General features: G+C 38.4%; 1 protein-coding gene across 2 annotated transcripts in view; it reads left to right on the top strand.

The window, feature by feature from the left end:
• The first annotated feature begins 3752 nt into the window (after nucleotides 1-3752).
• LOC114650806 (beta-galactoside alpha-2,6-sialyltransferase 2-like) overlaps nucleotides 3753-15250 on the top strand; it is a 170683-nt gene continuing 159185 nt past the window's right edge. For both annotated transcript variants that reach the window (XM_028800684.2, XM_028800683.2), the window contains exon 1: nucleotides 3753-4121. The gene's annotated coding sequence lies outside the window, so the exon portion shown is untranslated. The remainder of the gene's footprint in view (nucleotides 4122-15250) is intronic.

Below are 15250 nucleotides of genomic sequence, written 5' to 3'. Positions count from 1 at the left end.
AAAATTCTAAAAATTCATATACTACATCTGCACCCAACCTTAGAAATCTATATCCTCTGACTTATCTCTGAGAGAACTTGAGTGGGACATTATTCAGTACCAATTACAGCTCTCTTCACACACACTGCATGGTACATCGCCTCTCTTGAGGAACAATTGTAATAAAGTTTATTGGATGTGCATATAGAGTGTAGAAAATATAATTAACAATTAGGACCTTGTGCTATAAATGATTATGCAGCCCCATACATCCATTTTTGCTCTTTTTCCATATTTTATGCCAACATTTATCTTGCATTTACATATACACATTTAGTATAGCTTGTAGTATGCTATGTGCACCACAGTCTAAGGCCCTTTTGAAAATGTGAACATCCACAAGGAAACTATGAAAACAAGATTAGAAGTAAAGGCGAGACAGAAAGGACTAAAATTTCTAACTGCTTAGGGACAGAGTGAGCAGAAACGCTGTATATGGTATAGGATTAGTTTTGGGCAAATTTAAATACTGTAATATTGAAATAAGATGAAAAAATGACAAGGATGTCATGTCCTGCCACCTCTGATGTATGTCATAAATGTTTAACATCAGAGAGCTGTCTTGGTTGAAGTCGTAATACCATCCAACCTTTGGGCCTTTTCTCCAGCCTACCTTTTCTGAGCCGCAGACATGAAACCCATCCATATATCTGTTGTACCAGAGAGCCTTATTTGATAATGTTGAAGTTTCACCTTCACAATTCAATTAATTCAGAATTAAAAGTTAAGTGCTATTTTTCTCTCAAACTTAAATGGTTTGACCTGTACTCCCTTGGTGTGTGTAGATGTTTCTGAGCTGGCATTATCCTCCAAATAAAAGAACCTGTTTTTCCAGGATTGTGTGCCCCCTTCAAAATGCTGTGCTACAGGACATCACATGGCATCTGTCTGACTTTTGTCTGACTTCATGACATAATGTGCAGTCACTTGTACTGTCAAACATGGTTTATTTACCCCAATCCCATGGCACTCATGTAAGACCAATAAGTTTTGTATTGGTTTTCAAGTCATATCTTTTCATTTTGTATGTTTCATGCAAATTGGACCACTGCTCTGCTGTTGTTAGAGTATATACTGTATAATATACACTGTGTTTGCGTCTGTGTATGGAACTACTGTATAAAGAGGGAATACTAATAGAAATTATGTTTTGATCATAAGCTCACTGACGAATAAATAAATAAATAAATAAATAAATAAACAAAGGTTTTTCCATGCTGAAAAAAGAAAACAAGGCTAGAGACACAAGTACTATGACCTGAGTGCAAAAGGTCTTCCCAAAGATGACAACTGAGAATAGTGACCGGGAGATAAAGATTACCATTTGAAGGACTAAGCAAAAAGAGATCAGGCAATACGCAAACGTCATAAATTAGAAAAGCAACAAAACTAGATCATCAAAAGAACAAAACGTAAATTCAAACTTTGCAGTCAAAATAGGACAGCAGCTGAGATGACTGCACCTTTGTCTCAATTTTTAGGAATGGACTATCAGATGTATCAGATGTAGAACATTATTGGTCTAGTACTCAATCTAACAATCTGCCTCTCATAAAACTCATGCGGTAGTATGGAAGAACCTTTCCTTATGGTTCTCTGGAAGACATGGTTCACAAGTTTATTACTTAATTCACTGGAAGGATTATAGACCTAAGGATCAGTCATGGCCCCTGGCTAAAGATATTCACACTCCTCATTTACTGAAACAATTTCACAGATGTTTCCCACATAAACCTGATGAGGGCACATTTAGAGAACTTCCCTTAGAAGGGGGCTCTGTCGTAGTTTGTTTTGGCTCCTGCAGATTCACAATAAAAAGAAAAATGTGTGTGCCTGAATTTAAACAAAGAAAGGGCACAGACTGGGATTTCTACTTTGTTGTTTTGACTATCAATTTTGGGTTCATGTTTTAGTTTTACTATCTGTTTTTTTTTTTGTTTTTTTTTGCTTTTCTGATTTTCAATTGGATGGTGACCGGACCTTTCTTCTCTTTAGTCCTCCAAATGTTAATTTTCATGCATTATAGTGGTGCAGTGGTAGCACTGCTGCATTGCATGAACTTTACATGTCTCCATGTGGGTTTTTTCTTGTTGCTCCAACTTCCTACCACAGTCCAAAATATGAAGATTAGGTGGACAGGCAATGTTAATTTGGACCTAGAGTGTGAGAGTTCACCCTGCGATCAGCTGGTTTCCCGTCCAAGGATTGTTCCTACCTTGTGTCTGATGATTGCTGGGATTGGCAACTCTGCTCTGGATAAGTGTGTTTGGAAGGTGGATGGATGGATGGACGTTAATTTCAAGTCAAGGCCACTGTTTTTCAATGTTCAGCTTGGACTGATTGTTTTGGCGGTGTAGCCTAAATCAGGTGATGGCCAGCTGAAACTTTGTGTGCAGTGGTGGACCTATATTTTTGGGGCCCTAAAACTTTAATTGTTATGGGGGTCCCTGCACAACTAGTAGTGAGGTGAGTGTGACTATCACTATCTTCTTCAAAAGGTTTTGTTCCACAACAGATTACCACAAACTTTTTAAAAATCTGAGCCACTACATCTCACATTTTGATTAAAATTGCTGTAGCATTGATTATATTATATAATTAAATAATAATTATATATTTTATAAGAGGAAAAGGGGAAGGCCTAAGAGGAGGTTTATGGATGTGTTGAGAGGGGACATGCAGGTGCTGGGTGTAACAGAACAAGATGCAGAGGACAGAAAGATATGGAAAAAGAGGATCAGCTATGGCAACCTCTAATGGGAGCAGCAGAAAGAAGAAGAAGAAGATTAACATTATATTTTTAATAACTCCTTCTCATACAGTAGACACCCAAAAATCTTTAAGCATTGTGGAGTAAAGTTGCTTGTGGGGCCTCTCTGGAATTAGGGGCTCTGAAGCTTAAGCTTCATTAGTTTCATAGAAGATCACCCCTGCTCATGAGTCTCTTTAATTCTTTTCTATTTTTTAGAGTGGAGATATCCTTTTTTGTATTTCTTTTTGCAGGTAAATGCTGATGCAGCCCTTCAGTAACTCCACAGGGAAAAAATGTTGGTTGGAAAGAATGGACTAAGCTGCTTATAACAGCCTTATGATTTGTTAGATCGCCCTGAAGAAGACCTGAAGAACACCTCATCACACTAGACAATTTTAGTTACCTTTTTTTTTTTCTTTGATTGAATGTGTATATTTGGAGAAGCTATTGCTTTTGGTGTTTTGTGAAAGACACAGACTCAGAATATTCCTGGCTATTTATAAATAAATATAATAAAAATAAATACATAAAATCTTATTTTCTTCACAAATCACATTTGGTGTTCTATGAAAGACACAGAGTCAGAATATTCCGGGCTATTGTAAGTAAATATAATAATAAATAAATACATATAATCTAATTTTAAAACGTTGCTAACAAATCAGGCATTGAAATACGCTCAATTATGCTTCTCTAATGGATCCTGTATACATATCTATTTTAAATAAATGCTGATTTAATTAAACTCCATTTTTAAATCTTATATTTGATTTGTAAAGAGCACTTACTATAAGTAAGCACCAAAGACATTAAAAAATCCTTTCTTTTTATCCGACAGGGCGGGTTGACCTACTGGTCGGAGCGGTGCGCGCAGATAAGAGGTCTGAATAAGTGTGCCGAACACTTGGATTTATATTCACAATGGGGCAGCGCCAACTAAATCTTTAAAGAGAAGTAAGAGGAGGAGGAGGAGGAGGGGACAACACTCGCAACATCCTGCTAAAGACAGTCCTGACGGCTTTCGGTGGCTTTTTCTTATCAGAAGCGTTGCCGCTCCGGCATAATAAGCAAAGAGACTTTTACTATGGTGGTAGTATACGTGCCGCTCGTAAAGAAATCTCCACCCACATTTCACAAGGATTTGGAACAGGGGGAGAACAAAATCGAACAATGACAGGGGGAGCATTGTGCTCGTGCTGGTGGCACTAGGGCAGATTTGGGAAAAGCCAAGCTTGTTAGATCGTCAGGATTTATAGATTTTGCAAGCATCAGCGCCGCGCACACACGGGTGGCTGTTTGAGCAACGCTTAAGTGATGGTTTATTTTTCAGGTAAGCCTTTGTCTGCTCTGCTTTATTTTACGAGAGATCGCATGAGGGGTCGAGAGTGCAAGGAGCAGTTTACAATGTGTGTATCGGAGGATACCCGATTCTGGACATGAGCATGGCAGCGTGGGGGGATAGGTGCTAGTTTAGGGGACGGGCGCTTTCTTTTTTTCCCCTTCGCTAAGGCTGGGGCTGCGTGCACATGGATATTTGCTTATACTTCATTTAGCTGAAGCGAAGCGTGGCATGTCAAATGTAAGTTGAAATGACAGGCTGATAAATAATAGGCAGTCGATCCCAAGGGCTTTACGGTCAGTACAGGGTGCAATTGTGAAAACTGTTTATATTTTTGATTTGTTTTCTTTTCTGTATTTTGTGCGTAGCTGGGGTGTTGTTTCACTTCTACACACAGAGGTATAAGAAAGCAATGAATGAACTGTGCACTTTTACTCACAGGAAATGAGTTGCTTGTTGAAACGTGTTGTAATGTTGGGAATTGTTTTTTTTTTTTTTTTTCAAAAAGGGCACTTGTGGATATTTAAATAATTCACACACTGTCCCGTATTGTTGCGAGCACCTGCTCCTGAAAGTTAAAACAAACATGTCACGGTCCTATAACGTATAGATGGAAAGATCGTTTTTTTCTTGGAATCGAGCCGTGTAGGTTTGTCGACTATACATGTACTTATGCAAATATGATTCAAATAAAACTGAAAATGGGAAACAGCAGTTTCAAGTTAACACTCTAGGAATCTCGTGGGACCTGTCTGCTACGGGACCTCATGCTCTCTCCGCCAGTTTTTTTTTTACTATCTCCAGTGAGATCGCGGTGACGGCGAATGCAATGCCAAAGCTTTCAAAGTAGTAAACGAAAGAGGAGGTATCGTTCGAGAAGACGAGGGGCACGTCGATGTATGAGTGAAGGCGGCTACAGTAAGAGTGGATGCGGCGATCGAGCATTATTAAAATGATTAGACTGCCTGAAGTGTTTGGTATTTATTAAGCGAAAAAAAATCGCTGGGATGCCAAATATACAATTCAGGAGAGCACATTGCTAAATTTTCCGTTTTTTCTTCGTAGAGCAAGAGAGCATTTATCCTTTAATTTATCGTTCATAAAAGCGATGCCATATATGCATTTTTCTAATTGTAACATAAAGCTGCATCATCGCCTTTAAAGTAGTTGCTGTCGCTGTGAGCAATTTAGTGATATTAAAATTGCGCTGAGTTACGTACTTAAAAGAACCGATCCCAACCGGCTGAGTGATTGCGTAAAAATTTAAAACAAAAACAGGTTGTTTTTAGTTGCTGTCCCTGTGAGCAATTTAGTGATATTAATCTGTGCAATTTGCCTCAATTGCGCTGAGTTACGTACTTAAAAGAACCGATCCCAACCGGCTGAGTGATTGCGTAAAAATTTAAAACAAAAACAGGTTGTTCTCTTCTTTACTGTTTTGACAGTTATTTAGTTGTTCCTAGATCGCGTTATTAAAAGTAAGAAAGAAAGATAGAGTGGAAGGTTTGACACTTAGCTTTATGAACATCTCGTCCGGCTCATCGATATTTTCAGCCTCGTATAGACTCGCCCCACAAACAAAGATGTAGAGCTGCGCTCGCTGTATTGGAGGCTGAAGAGGATAAATCCGCTTGTCTGCTTCCGGGTATTTTAAGGATCCATCAATCTAGCGTTTAATTAAAAAGCCAAACGTTCCTACACTAAAACTACACTTTGCACAAAGAAGCCTTGACAGTTTTCCATTACTGCTTGTATGTTGGCGTGCGAATGTGTGTTTAGTGCTTGTCTCTTTAAGCAGTCATTGAAGCAGTGACTCTGTCCTGGAAAAGTAAGTGCTTACAGTATGCACACTGGCACTGGATGTAGATATAGGAACCAACTTGGACTGGAGGTCAGTCCGTTCGAGATCACACACATCCATCCTCGCTCGGTCACAGTAGAGCCTCCGGTCTTCATCCGTGGAAGTCAGTGTGGACTGTGAGTGGAAATCGAGCACAGTGTATATACAGTGTATTAAAGGAAGGTATTATATTGAAAAATTGACATTATATCCAAGACCGATAAGGTAGCTATCCTGCATTGTTACAGCTCTGCAATCCTTAGCTTAAATCCCAACCCCAGATAATGCGTTTTTTGAGCTTCCATACATTTGTGTAAATTATCCTCTGGATACTTCAGTTGCTTCCCACTTTTCAAAGATTTCTTAGGAGAATTGACAACTTGAACTTGGATCAGTGTTAGCTGCATGGAATGTGCATTAGAATGATCAGTGTTGATTTATACCTTGTGTCCAGTGCTGCCAGTACAAGTACTGCCACGCTAAACTGGGTGAGTTAGAAAATGGTTTGATGGACAATATATGCATCTACTCTATCTGCATTGTATGTTATTTATTCATTGCCTGAACCAGAGTAGCAAAAGTGTGCAATGGCGAATGCTGCCTCTTTCCAGATCCAGTGCTCTGGATTCAAACACAGCACCTAGTCAGTGTCTCTGTACAGTTGGTACATTTTTTCTATGCCTTTACAGGTTTTCCTTTGGGTTTTTTGGTTTTCTTCACACATCCACAAAGATGTGCATGTCAGGTTAATTGCCGATTCCAAATTAGCCCTTTGTGGATGTGTGTGTGATGGGCTTCAGTGCCTGTGTCTCCTGTGTGAATTATGTGGGTCTGACTATGTTGTTATGGTCTGTCATTTTATTAATTTCTGTAGATTCTGTTATAAAATGGTTCAGGTGAGCTGGTGCTGAACCTAGCAGTGTTGTGTATAGAGCAGTAACCAAGTAAGGATAGGACAATAGTCCGTTGTAAGGTGCCAATATGTACATCCCACAACTGCTTAGACTGTACTAGTTAAAATTCATTTGTCTAAATAACAGCATGTCTTTGCAGTGTCGGCGTATTATCAAAGTATGTATTAATTGTCATATACTATAAAAGTACATAAATATATAAACATGTTTGTGTAGATACTTAGAACCCCAGAAGACTGGGTACAAGTCTTAGCAAGGTCACTGTCTATGTAATTTGCATGGTTTGCCCGTCTCTGTGTTAGTTGTTTGATTGATACTGTTCCCCTCAGAATCCAAAGATGCCCAAGTTAGTTGGTCCTGTATGAATGAGTGTCAGTGTGCATGTGGGCACTGAAACGGACTGGCATCCACCCAGGGGTGGTTTCTATCTTCATCCAGCCTTGTCTAGTGAACTACATACAGCTCTCCTATGACTGTGAGTTTGGATCAAGTGGGCTCAAAAAATGGATGAATAACTCTGTATATGTATTTATGTAGCCAATTTACAGGCTTGCTTTATCCAGCTTAAGCTTAGAGGACATGTTTGTTTTTATTTATATTCTTTGTCCTTGTGATGTTTGCCTGTTGTCTCTGTTTCTGCATGGATTTTACTCTGAGTGCTATGGTTTTACATCCTCATCCCTACAGTATATACATGCTGGTTGTTTTAGTGGTGTTCCCCAGGGGAGTCTGGGTGTTTGTGTGTGCCCTGAGATGGACTGAAGCCCCTTCCATGGCGGTTTCCTGCTTTGCTCCCAGTATTTCTGAGATAGGCATCAGCCCTCAATGTCCTGAATAGGATTAAGAGAATTTGAGAATGTTATGTTTGTTATTGTTTAGGGGGAAGCCAACATCAACATCTGTCATAATACAAGTACAGTACACAACATGACTGGAAGATACTGTGTGCCTGCCTTCTGAAAGGCACAAAGAATTTATTCCTATAGAGAAACTAGACTCTTTGTCGGATGAATTTCCGATTCTCTAAATTTACTTCTCTTAATTTATGTTTTATCACTTTTTGTATTCTGTCATTTAGCAACAAGAAATGGCCTGTTAATTAGCCATCCATTTTTAAAATGTGTACCTTACCTGGTGTTTTTATTTTTGCCTTTGTCTGATCTTGTAATGTAAGTGTTTTAGAAACATAAGTAAAATGTTGGTGATCGGATTAATAGAAAATGTAAACTAAGTGTGCTGGTGTGATGGTAATAATAATTATAATAATAGCAATAATCTCTTTTAGTTTGCCTCAAGGGTGGAGTATTGGTGACATGAGACTTCCTAACCAGCTCGTCTTTTGTTTTTGCTCTCTGAACATGAAAGCCGGCAGTCCTTGCCTGTGAAGTTAGATTTATTGATGGCACTTAAAGCTCTTTAAAGAGGACCAGGGCATAAAACAGACAACGTTTAATTGCCTTTAGCTGTGAGGTTGTAAATGAAGGTTGAAACCAGATGAACAGAAAGGATACATGCTGAAATCTGGGGATGGGTGGCATACCAGGATCCTAGGCTGCACTAGACATCTTTGAGAATGTGAAAGGAACGCTGAACTCATTGTAGTCATACTGGTCGAAGCCTGCACGCTCACACTGAGTTACATGTTTGTGTTTAAATGACCTCTGGCCAGGTGAAATGTGACAGAGTGTCAATGGTAAATGGGACTCGTAGATAATGAGGTGTCACATTTAGAGACTGGTCCTTTATTTACATCAGGCTGCTCTTGTCTCTTGCCCTTTTTTACTCTATGTTGTAGTTTGTTGTGAAGATATTTTTAAAATGTCAGCTGTTACTGTATATGTTTTGGTCATTTCCAGTTCTTTCAGTTTACCTCTTAGAACTTCCATTTTTGTTTTTGTATTCTTTTGAAAAACGTTTTGTAGATGTCGTCATCCGTAATTATAAAACTGAAAGTTGGATCTGTCAGTGCAGGGACGGAGGTGTATATTTTGGCATGAAAAATGAGATATTTCACTTGCATTTGGCTAAAACGAATGGCAGTCATTTTTGGATCAGTTCATTTCCACAGTGACTGTGGCACTGGTGGCATTAAGTCAGATGAGCCCAAAGCAGTGCTACATATTGCTTTAGACTTCAGTCAACTGTCTTAAACCTTTTACAGGCTTTAGCAATTTTTAATATACCTGGCAATCTCAGACAAATATATACCAAATTAAGGATGCAGGAAGATGAAGCCTGTTGTCGCAGCATTAGGTTAAAGGCATTAACCAGCCCTGGTTAGGGATTCTATACCATTACAGGGTACAGTCTTTCACATTCCTGCACTTCTTTATGTGGGGCCACATAAAACCATCTTTAAATTGTGGAGGGAACGATTAATATTTGGAGGAAAATAATACAGATAGAGTTTGAACTTGGAAAGTCCATTTGTATCCCGGGCACTAGATCTGAAAGACAGCAGTGCCCACCACTGTGCTACCCAGAAGGCAGTTTGCATTTTTATTAAATGCAGTTTGTCTTGTTTTGAATACTTGGCTTAGTTACATATAGTTTGCATGCCCTCTTTGTGTCTTCACGTTGTAAAAGTATAACACTAAGTGGGTGGGTAAGGCCCTCTTTAATGCAGTTAAGTAACTATATTGAGGCATGATGAAACGCTACCAGTGTTGCCAAATGCATGTGAATAATAACCAAGTACTCTTTTCCTGGTGGTCAACAAGATAACACTTGAGCTAGATCATTGGGCTCTAAAGGCACCATGGGGAAAAGCAGTGGGAGGAGAAAGGTGGAGTTAGCTGTGGGTTTCGGGGTTGGTGACTACAAAAATGTAAATGAAGCAGACAGACACATGAGGTCTCCGTCCTCTTCCAAAGCATTCTTTTGTGAAACCTTTCACTTAAACCTGTTGGATTCATGTGAATAATTTTTCCCTTGACAGTTTTTTTTTTTACAGGTTCCCTAGTTTGGTCCATCCCTAAGGTACAGTTAACTGTAAATTGGCCTAATATTGTCCTGTGGTGGACCTGACCAGACTTGATTCATGCCTTTTGCTTAGCGTTGCTGAGATATGCTCAGTTATTTACAGTCCTGAAGTTAGATTGAGTTGGTTCAAGAATTGGAATCTTGGAGTGATGCTCTCGCTGTCAGATATAGACATGCGTGTTAGCCATGAACTGCTGGGTGTGAGATGTTATTTCTGAGCACGTTTATCTAATAATTAGTGATTAGTTTTATAGTACTGTTTTTTTTTGTTCAGAGTCAAACAAAAGGGGCATGAGAGTTTATGTATTGTTAAATTATATTTGAATATTTGTTTACTTGCCCCTTGACAAAGTGCCTAAAGTGAATGTTGGGCAAGATAGTTTTGGTTAGGTACGATATCATATATATTATCCAGGTGATACAAACACAAATTTATAGTGTAGGTGTTTACATATATTTTTATAATTAGAGTACAGGCATGAAATGACATACTGATTCACGTGTGTGAAATGAGCGATGAACCTTGTGCCTTGCTGCCCAAAGCTTTAATTACTAAGCTGCTTGTATCTCCCATTTCTGCATGGTGAGAGTCATTGCTACCTGTACTGGGCTTCAGAGGGTTATACTGACTGGAGCTGAAATGTTCTGCTTTGAGACCTGTGGAGGGATGGTGTGCATTTATACTAAATTAACAGGTGACAGAGACTGGCCTCCTATCCTGGCTCCTTTGTAGCTTGGGTTTTAATGATTTGTTTCTACAGGTATGCTTATCATGTTATAGGTGATCACCAAGATATTCTCATATGGTAGTCGGCATAGGTAGAAACTGAACGCTTAAGCCAAAGCACGTAGTATGTGGAAAACTTAATTGTGACATCTGCTCCGCATGCAATGTGCTATTGATTTTTATGTGCCTCTCTTATTGAAAGTCAATCTTTTGTGCTGTGAACTTGGCCTGCACTTAAAACACCCTTTGTGCGTGTCGATGTTAGATATTTCAAGTTCCGGGCCATTACACTGAAAATGCTTCACCTTTTCACCTTTTATAATGGTTGGTAGGAATTTTCAGGTAAGGTGTGATGGAATTGGGATCGCGTCTGCTGGGGAAAACATAGGGGATTAAGCCAGGAGGTAAGCATTTGTTTTCCAGGGCAGGCTCTGGTACCTCTGAACCATGGGATGAGTAGAATGCAAGTGCTCAAAATGATTTTGAATTGCAGAAGCAATTTCTATTCTAATTTGCTGCCATCTGTATGCATTTAAACAGTATGTTTTCATCCTTGTTGAACTAGTTGTTCAAGGACTCTGTGTTCTTATTAAACGCGCTTATTGTGGGAAACAAAAATATGAGTGCTTCAGACTGGTATTATAGTGTCTGTTTCTAAATAAATATTAGTAGCAGTATGTATCCAGGCACTGTGGCTTACCCGGAGTGTATGTGTGAGTGTGCCTTTTGGTGACTTGCCTTGTGGGGTTGGGTCCTGTCCTGTGCCTTTTGCCAACTGCCTCTGACCCTGTACTTGAAGAGTGATGAATGGATGGCCTTTTTTAAGTTTATTAATGAAAACGATGCATCTTTTTCTTTCCCTGAAATGATAATTAAATAAATGTAAACCTTATTAAAAACAAAATCGAAGAGTGTAGAATGTGTGGATTTATCCTTGGTGAAATATTAATGTTAACAGAATGGTGCTCAGTACCTTATTATATTTTCTAATTTAATTAGGGCTGTCACAGTTAAAGCATTAATGCACATGGTTCATTTCTAAAGTATAATGCATTATTTTTTTTAAACTGCAATTTACTGGCAAACTGGCTTTAGTGGTTCCGGCAAGGTTGACATTGTTTTAAAAATATATTTCTAAATTTAAACATTTTCTTTAAATTGCTTGGTCAACCTTAATAAAAGGACAAGTGTCTGTGTGTGTGTGTGTGTGTGTATTTGTGTGTCCATCTGTTATAAGGCATTTGATAATGGGACTTGTAAAAACAATGCTTATGTTTGTGGTGTGCCATCTGTGGGAATGAAAAATGCAATACATTTTATTACTACAAATGTTTGTGATGCACACTCTGTTGGAATGAAAAATGCAATGCATTTTACTGCTATATGCATTATAAAATACATCCCAATTGATGGTGCACTGCAAACATTAACACTGAATATGCTTAAGTCTACATTGATTACTTAGATTTCAACCCATCTTAAATGGGTGGAAGAAGTAGTTTTTAAATAAACACATAGGTAAGTAAGAAATTGTTATTTAAAAGCAGTCATTTGGTTCGCAAGGAAACAAACAAAAAAAAAACTGACTTAAAAGACCACACCACAGCCAAATCCAAGTCTCTACCCTCAGCTCCGCTTCAGTTTCGCTGCTTCATCTCATGGTGCTCCTGCTGTGAGACTCCACTCCGGTCTTTCCCAACTCCGTTCTCTTCTGTGTCCATTGACCGCACTAAATGGAAATCTCCCACTGCTCACATTTGCAATGAAACAGCAGCTGCTTCTCACATCCACACCTTTTTGAGCCAATCCATGTCAGAATGGAGAATGGCTTGGGAACCACACGCCAAGAGTGATGGACTTTTGCGAAAGAGTGCCTTTTTCCCTCTCAGGTCTGGTCCTCCAAAGTTGCATGATTTTTAATTTTGGTGACCTTGTTTTTTGGTACCATCATTTTTTAGAACAGTTTCAGAAATTTGCTAAGACAGATGTATGTACAATACAATGATGAACAAAGGCAAATTTTAACAGTTGCTAATAATAAAATCTAATGTTGCATCTGTCTAACATTGTATTTTTGTGTTTTTAATATTAATCAGTAGAAAGCTATTGTTTCAGACTTAGTTGTCAGGATTTTGGTAACCTTCATCCTTCATTTAATAGTAAATACAGGAATAGGCTGAAATTAGAAGGAGAACTGTGCTTGAATTATTATTATTATTATTAAAGTTGTCAAAACTGATATCTGATGTTGACAATATTAACTTTATAAAACATTAAGACACTCAGCCGTCACAACTGTCATTCCGTTATCTTACTCATTTTTCAACTGAAGTTTTATGTAACTTGAACTGTTTTTCTACTTCTTTCGATCTAAATTTATATGTAACAATAATTTTTGTAAATTAAAAATGTGGAAATTTTAGAGTAGAATTCTCAGAGTAGAGCCGCTGCTCCTCCGCATCGAGAGGAGTCAGATGAGGTGGCTCGGGCATCTGATCACGATGCCTCCTGGACGCCTCCCTGGTGAGGTGTTCCGGGCACGTCTAACCGGGAGGAGGCCCTGGGGAAGACCCTGGACACTGCTGGAGGGACTATGTCTCTCGGCTGGCCTGGGAACGCCTTGGGATTCCCCCGGAAGAGCTAGAAGAAGTGGCCAGGGAGAGGGAAGTCTGGGCATCTCTGCTCAAGCTGCTGCCCGCGCGACCCGACCTCGGATAAGCGGAAAAGGATGGATGGATGGAAATTTTAGGCAAATTTATATTCTTTATCAAGCCATGGTACTAGTTTTATAAGAAAGGATAATTTACTAAAATAAACATTTGATGTACATAAGAAAAACAAAAAGACATACACAACCACATTAAAAAATTCTCTGTAATCCCCAAATGGAATATTAGGGGGAGTGGTGGGTGTTAAGAAATTTGACTTTAAGCTGTGCCTAGTAAGAGTTCAGTACGTAAGAAGTTAAAACCAAAAGAAAATGGGGATATTACAAAATATTTTGATTCCAGAAGGTGCTATGCCAAGAAAAAAGGGTTGAAACCTCTGGACTGGGATGTCACATGACGTTACAAAACATATGTGTCAATTATCTACACATTATTATTATTATTATTATTATTTTTACCATTTGCTTTGATTGATAGGTCTGCTATTATACAAAATCATGCTGTGTAACTACTGTTAACATCAACCAAGATCATGTTTTGTTTTATGGCATTGGCTTTATATTAGTGGGGACCCTGACCAGATAATACAATATTTGGGGGGCGTTCTCTTAAAGTTTGGGAACACCTGAACTAAGCTATTTTGTTAATGATAACTGAGAAACATAAAATTTATGGTTGTTGCTTTTGATTTAAAATCTCCCAGATAGTTCAGAGGATATAATTGTTAATATTTGTACTTGGAGCGTTCAGATTTAAATATCACATAAGTACAACATCCATGGCTCATCACTTAAGAGCAAAATATAAATTGATGCCACTGTTGAAAACTCTTAACGTTAAACAGCACAGTCTTTGGCAAATTACAATCCGTGAATGTGCAATTTGACTTGTGCCCATGAATGAAACAAAATCTAAAGCATTGACTACCACTATTTTATTGCAAAATGGATAACACCAGACTGTAGCTGTTTAAAGATACATAACTGATGATATAGGGCTGAGAGACATCATTCAGTGAAGTCAGACAATTCTTACGCATTACCTTCATATGGGACAACTGAGTCACGCATCAAGGATTTATATGAATGGTACAAGTCTTCACAGTTTGAGCAACTGATACGTTGTGGTCAAGTGAACATCACTGAACTACCCTGGTAAACATATGATTAGTCCTGTCACATTTTGCAATTGATCCCAATTAAAACTTTGAATTGTTTTAACAGTCCTATATTTAATTGATTTGTTAATTGATATATGTAGAATATGTGTACAGCAGCACTTAATCTAAGGATCACATAAATTTGTCTGCAATGAGAAGTGGCATGGGTCATGGTTATTTAAGGAAAATGGGAGATTGTTTGGCATTAGTAGTCATTGGGGGCAAAGAGCTCTGGTCATTAGTGAGGTTTTTTTTGTTCTGTTTTTTACTTTTGTTGATGGTGTTGTGATTCTGACACCAAAAGATCAAAAATAGGTGAGGTCTTCTAAATGGCCTATTAAAACAGGCCAGAAACCTAACTGGCCTGCCCAAAAATAAGTCTCACTCTAGAAGACCCTAACCCTGGGAAAGGAGAACATTTTTTCAGCATTCAAAATGCATGACAGTCACAAATATATCAAACTATATCTCACAAGAGGCGGTATAAATTTATAAAAGAGGATTTATTAACAAATTTTTCAAAAAATAACAAAATAGTCAAAATTATAAAAAATGTATTGCATTAAAGGTAATCCTCTGCAAACAAGTTCAAATAAAAAAAAGCAGAAATCAGAAACCTAAAAAGTAGTAGCAGAAGTCACAAAAATCAGTAGATACAAAGAAGCGATAATCAAAATGAGAACTCACCAAATCACCAAGCACATCCAATGAACAGCAAGGGACTGCATTACCCATAAGGCATTACTGTGGTGGACAGGTGGCCCCATCTTTTGGGGAACCACTCACGAAATACAGGGAACATGCAGACGTTTAAAGAAACAGCTCGTAA

The sequence above is a fragment of the Erpetoichthys calabaricus genome, chromosome 4 (genome assembly GCF_900747795.2).
Source record: "Erpetoichthys calabaricus chromosome 4, fErpCal1.3, whole genome shotgun sequence".
Lineage (NCBI taxonomy): Eukaryota > Metazoa > Chordata > Cladistia > Polypteriformes > Polypteridae > Erpetoichthys > Erpetoichthys calabaricus.
Note: the sequence above shows the minus strand (reverse complement) of the source record. Positions and strands in the feature narration are given on the sequence as shown.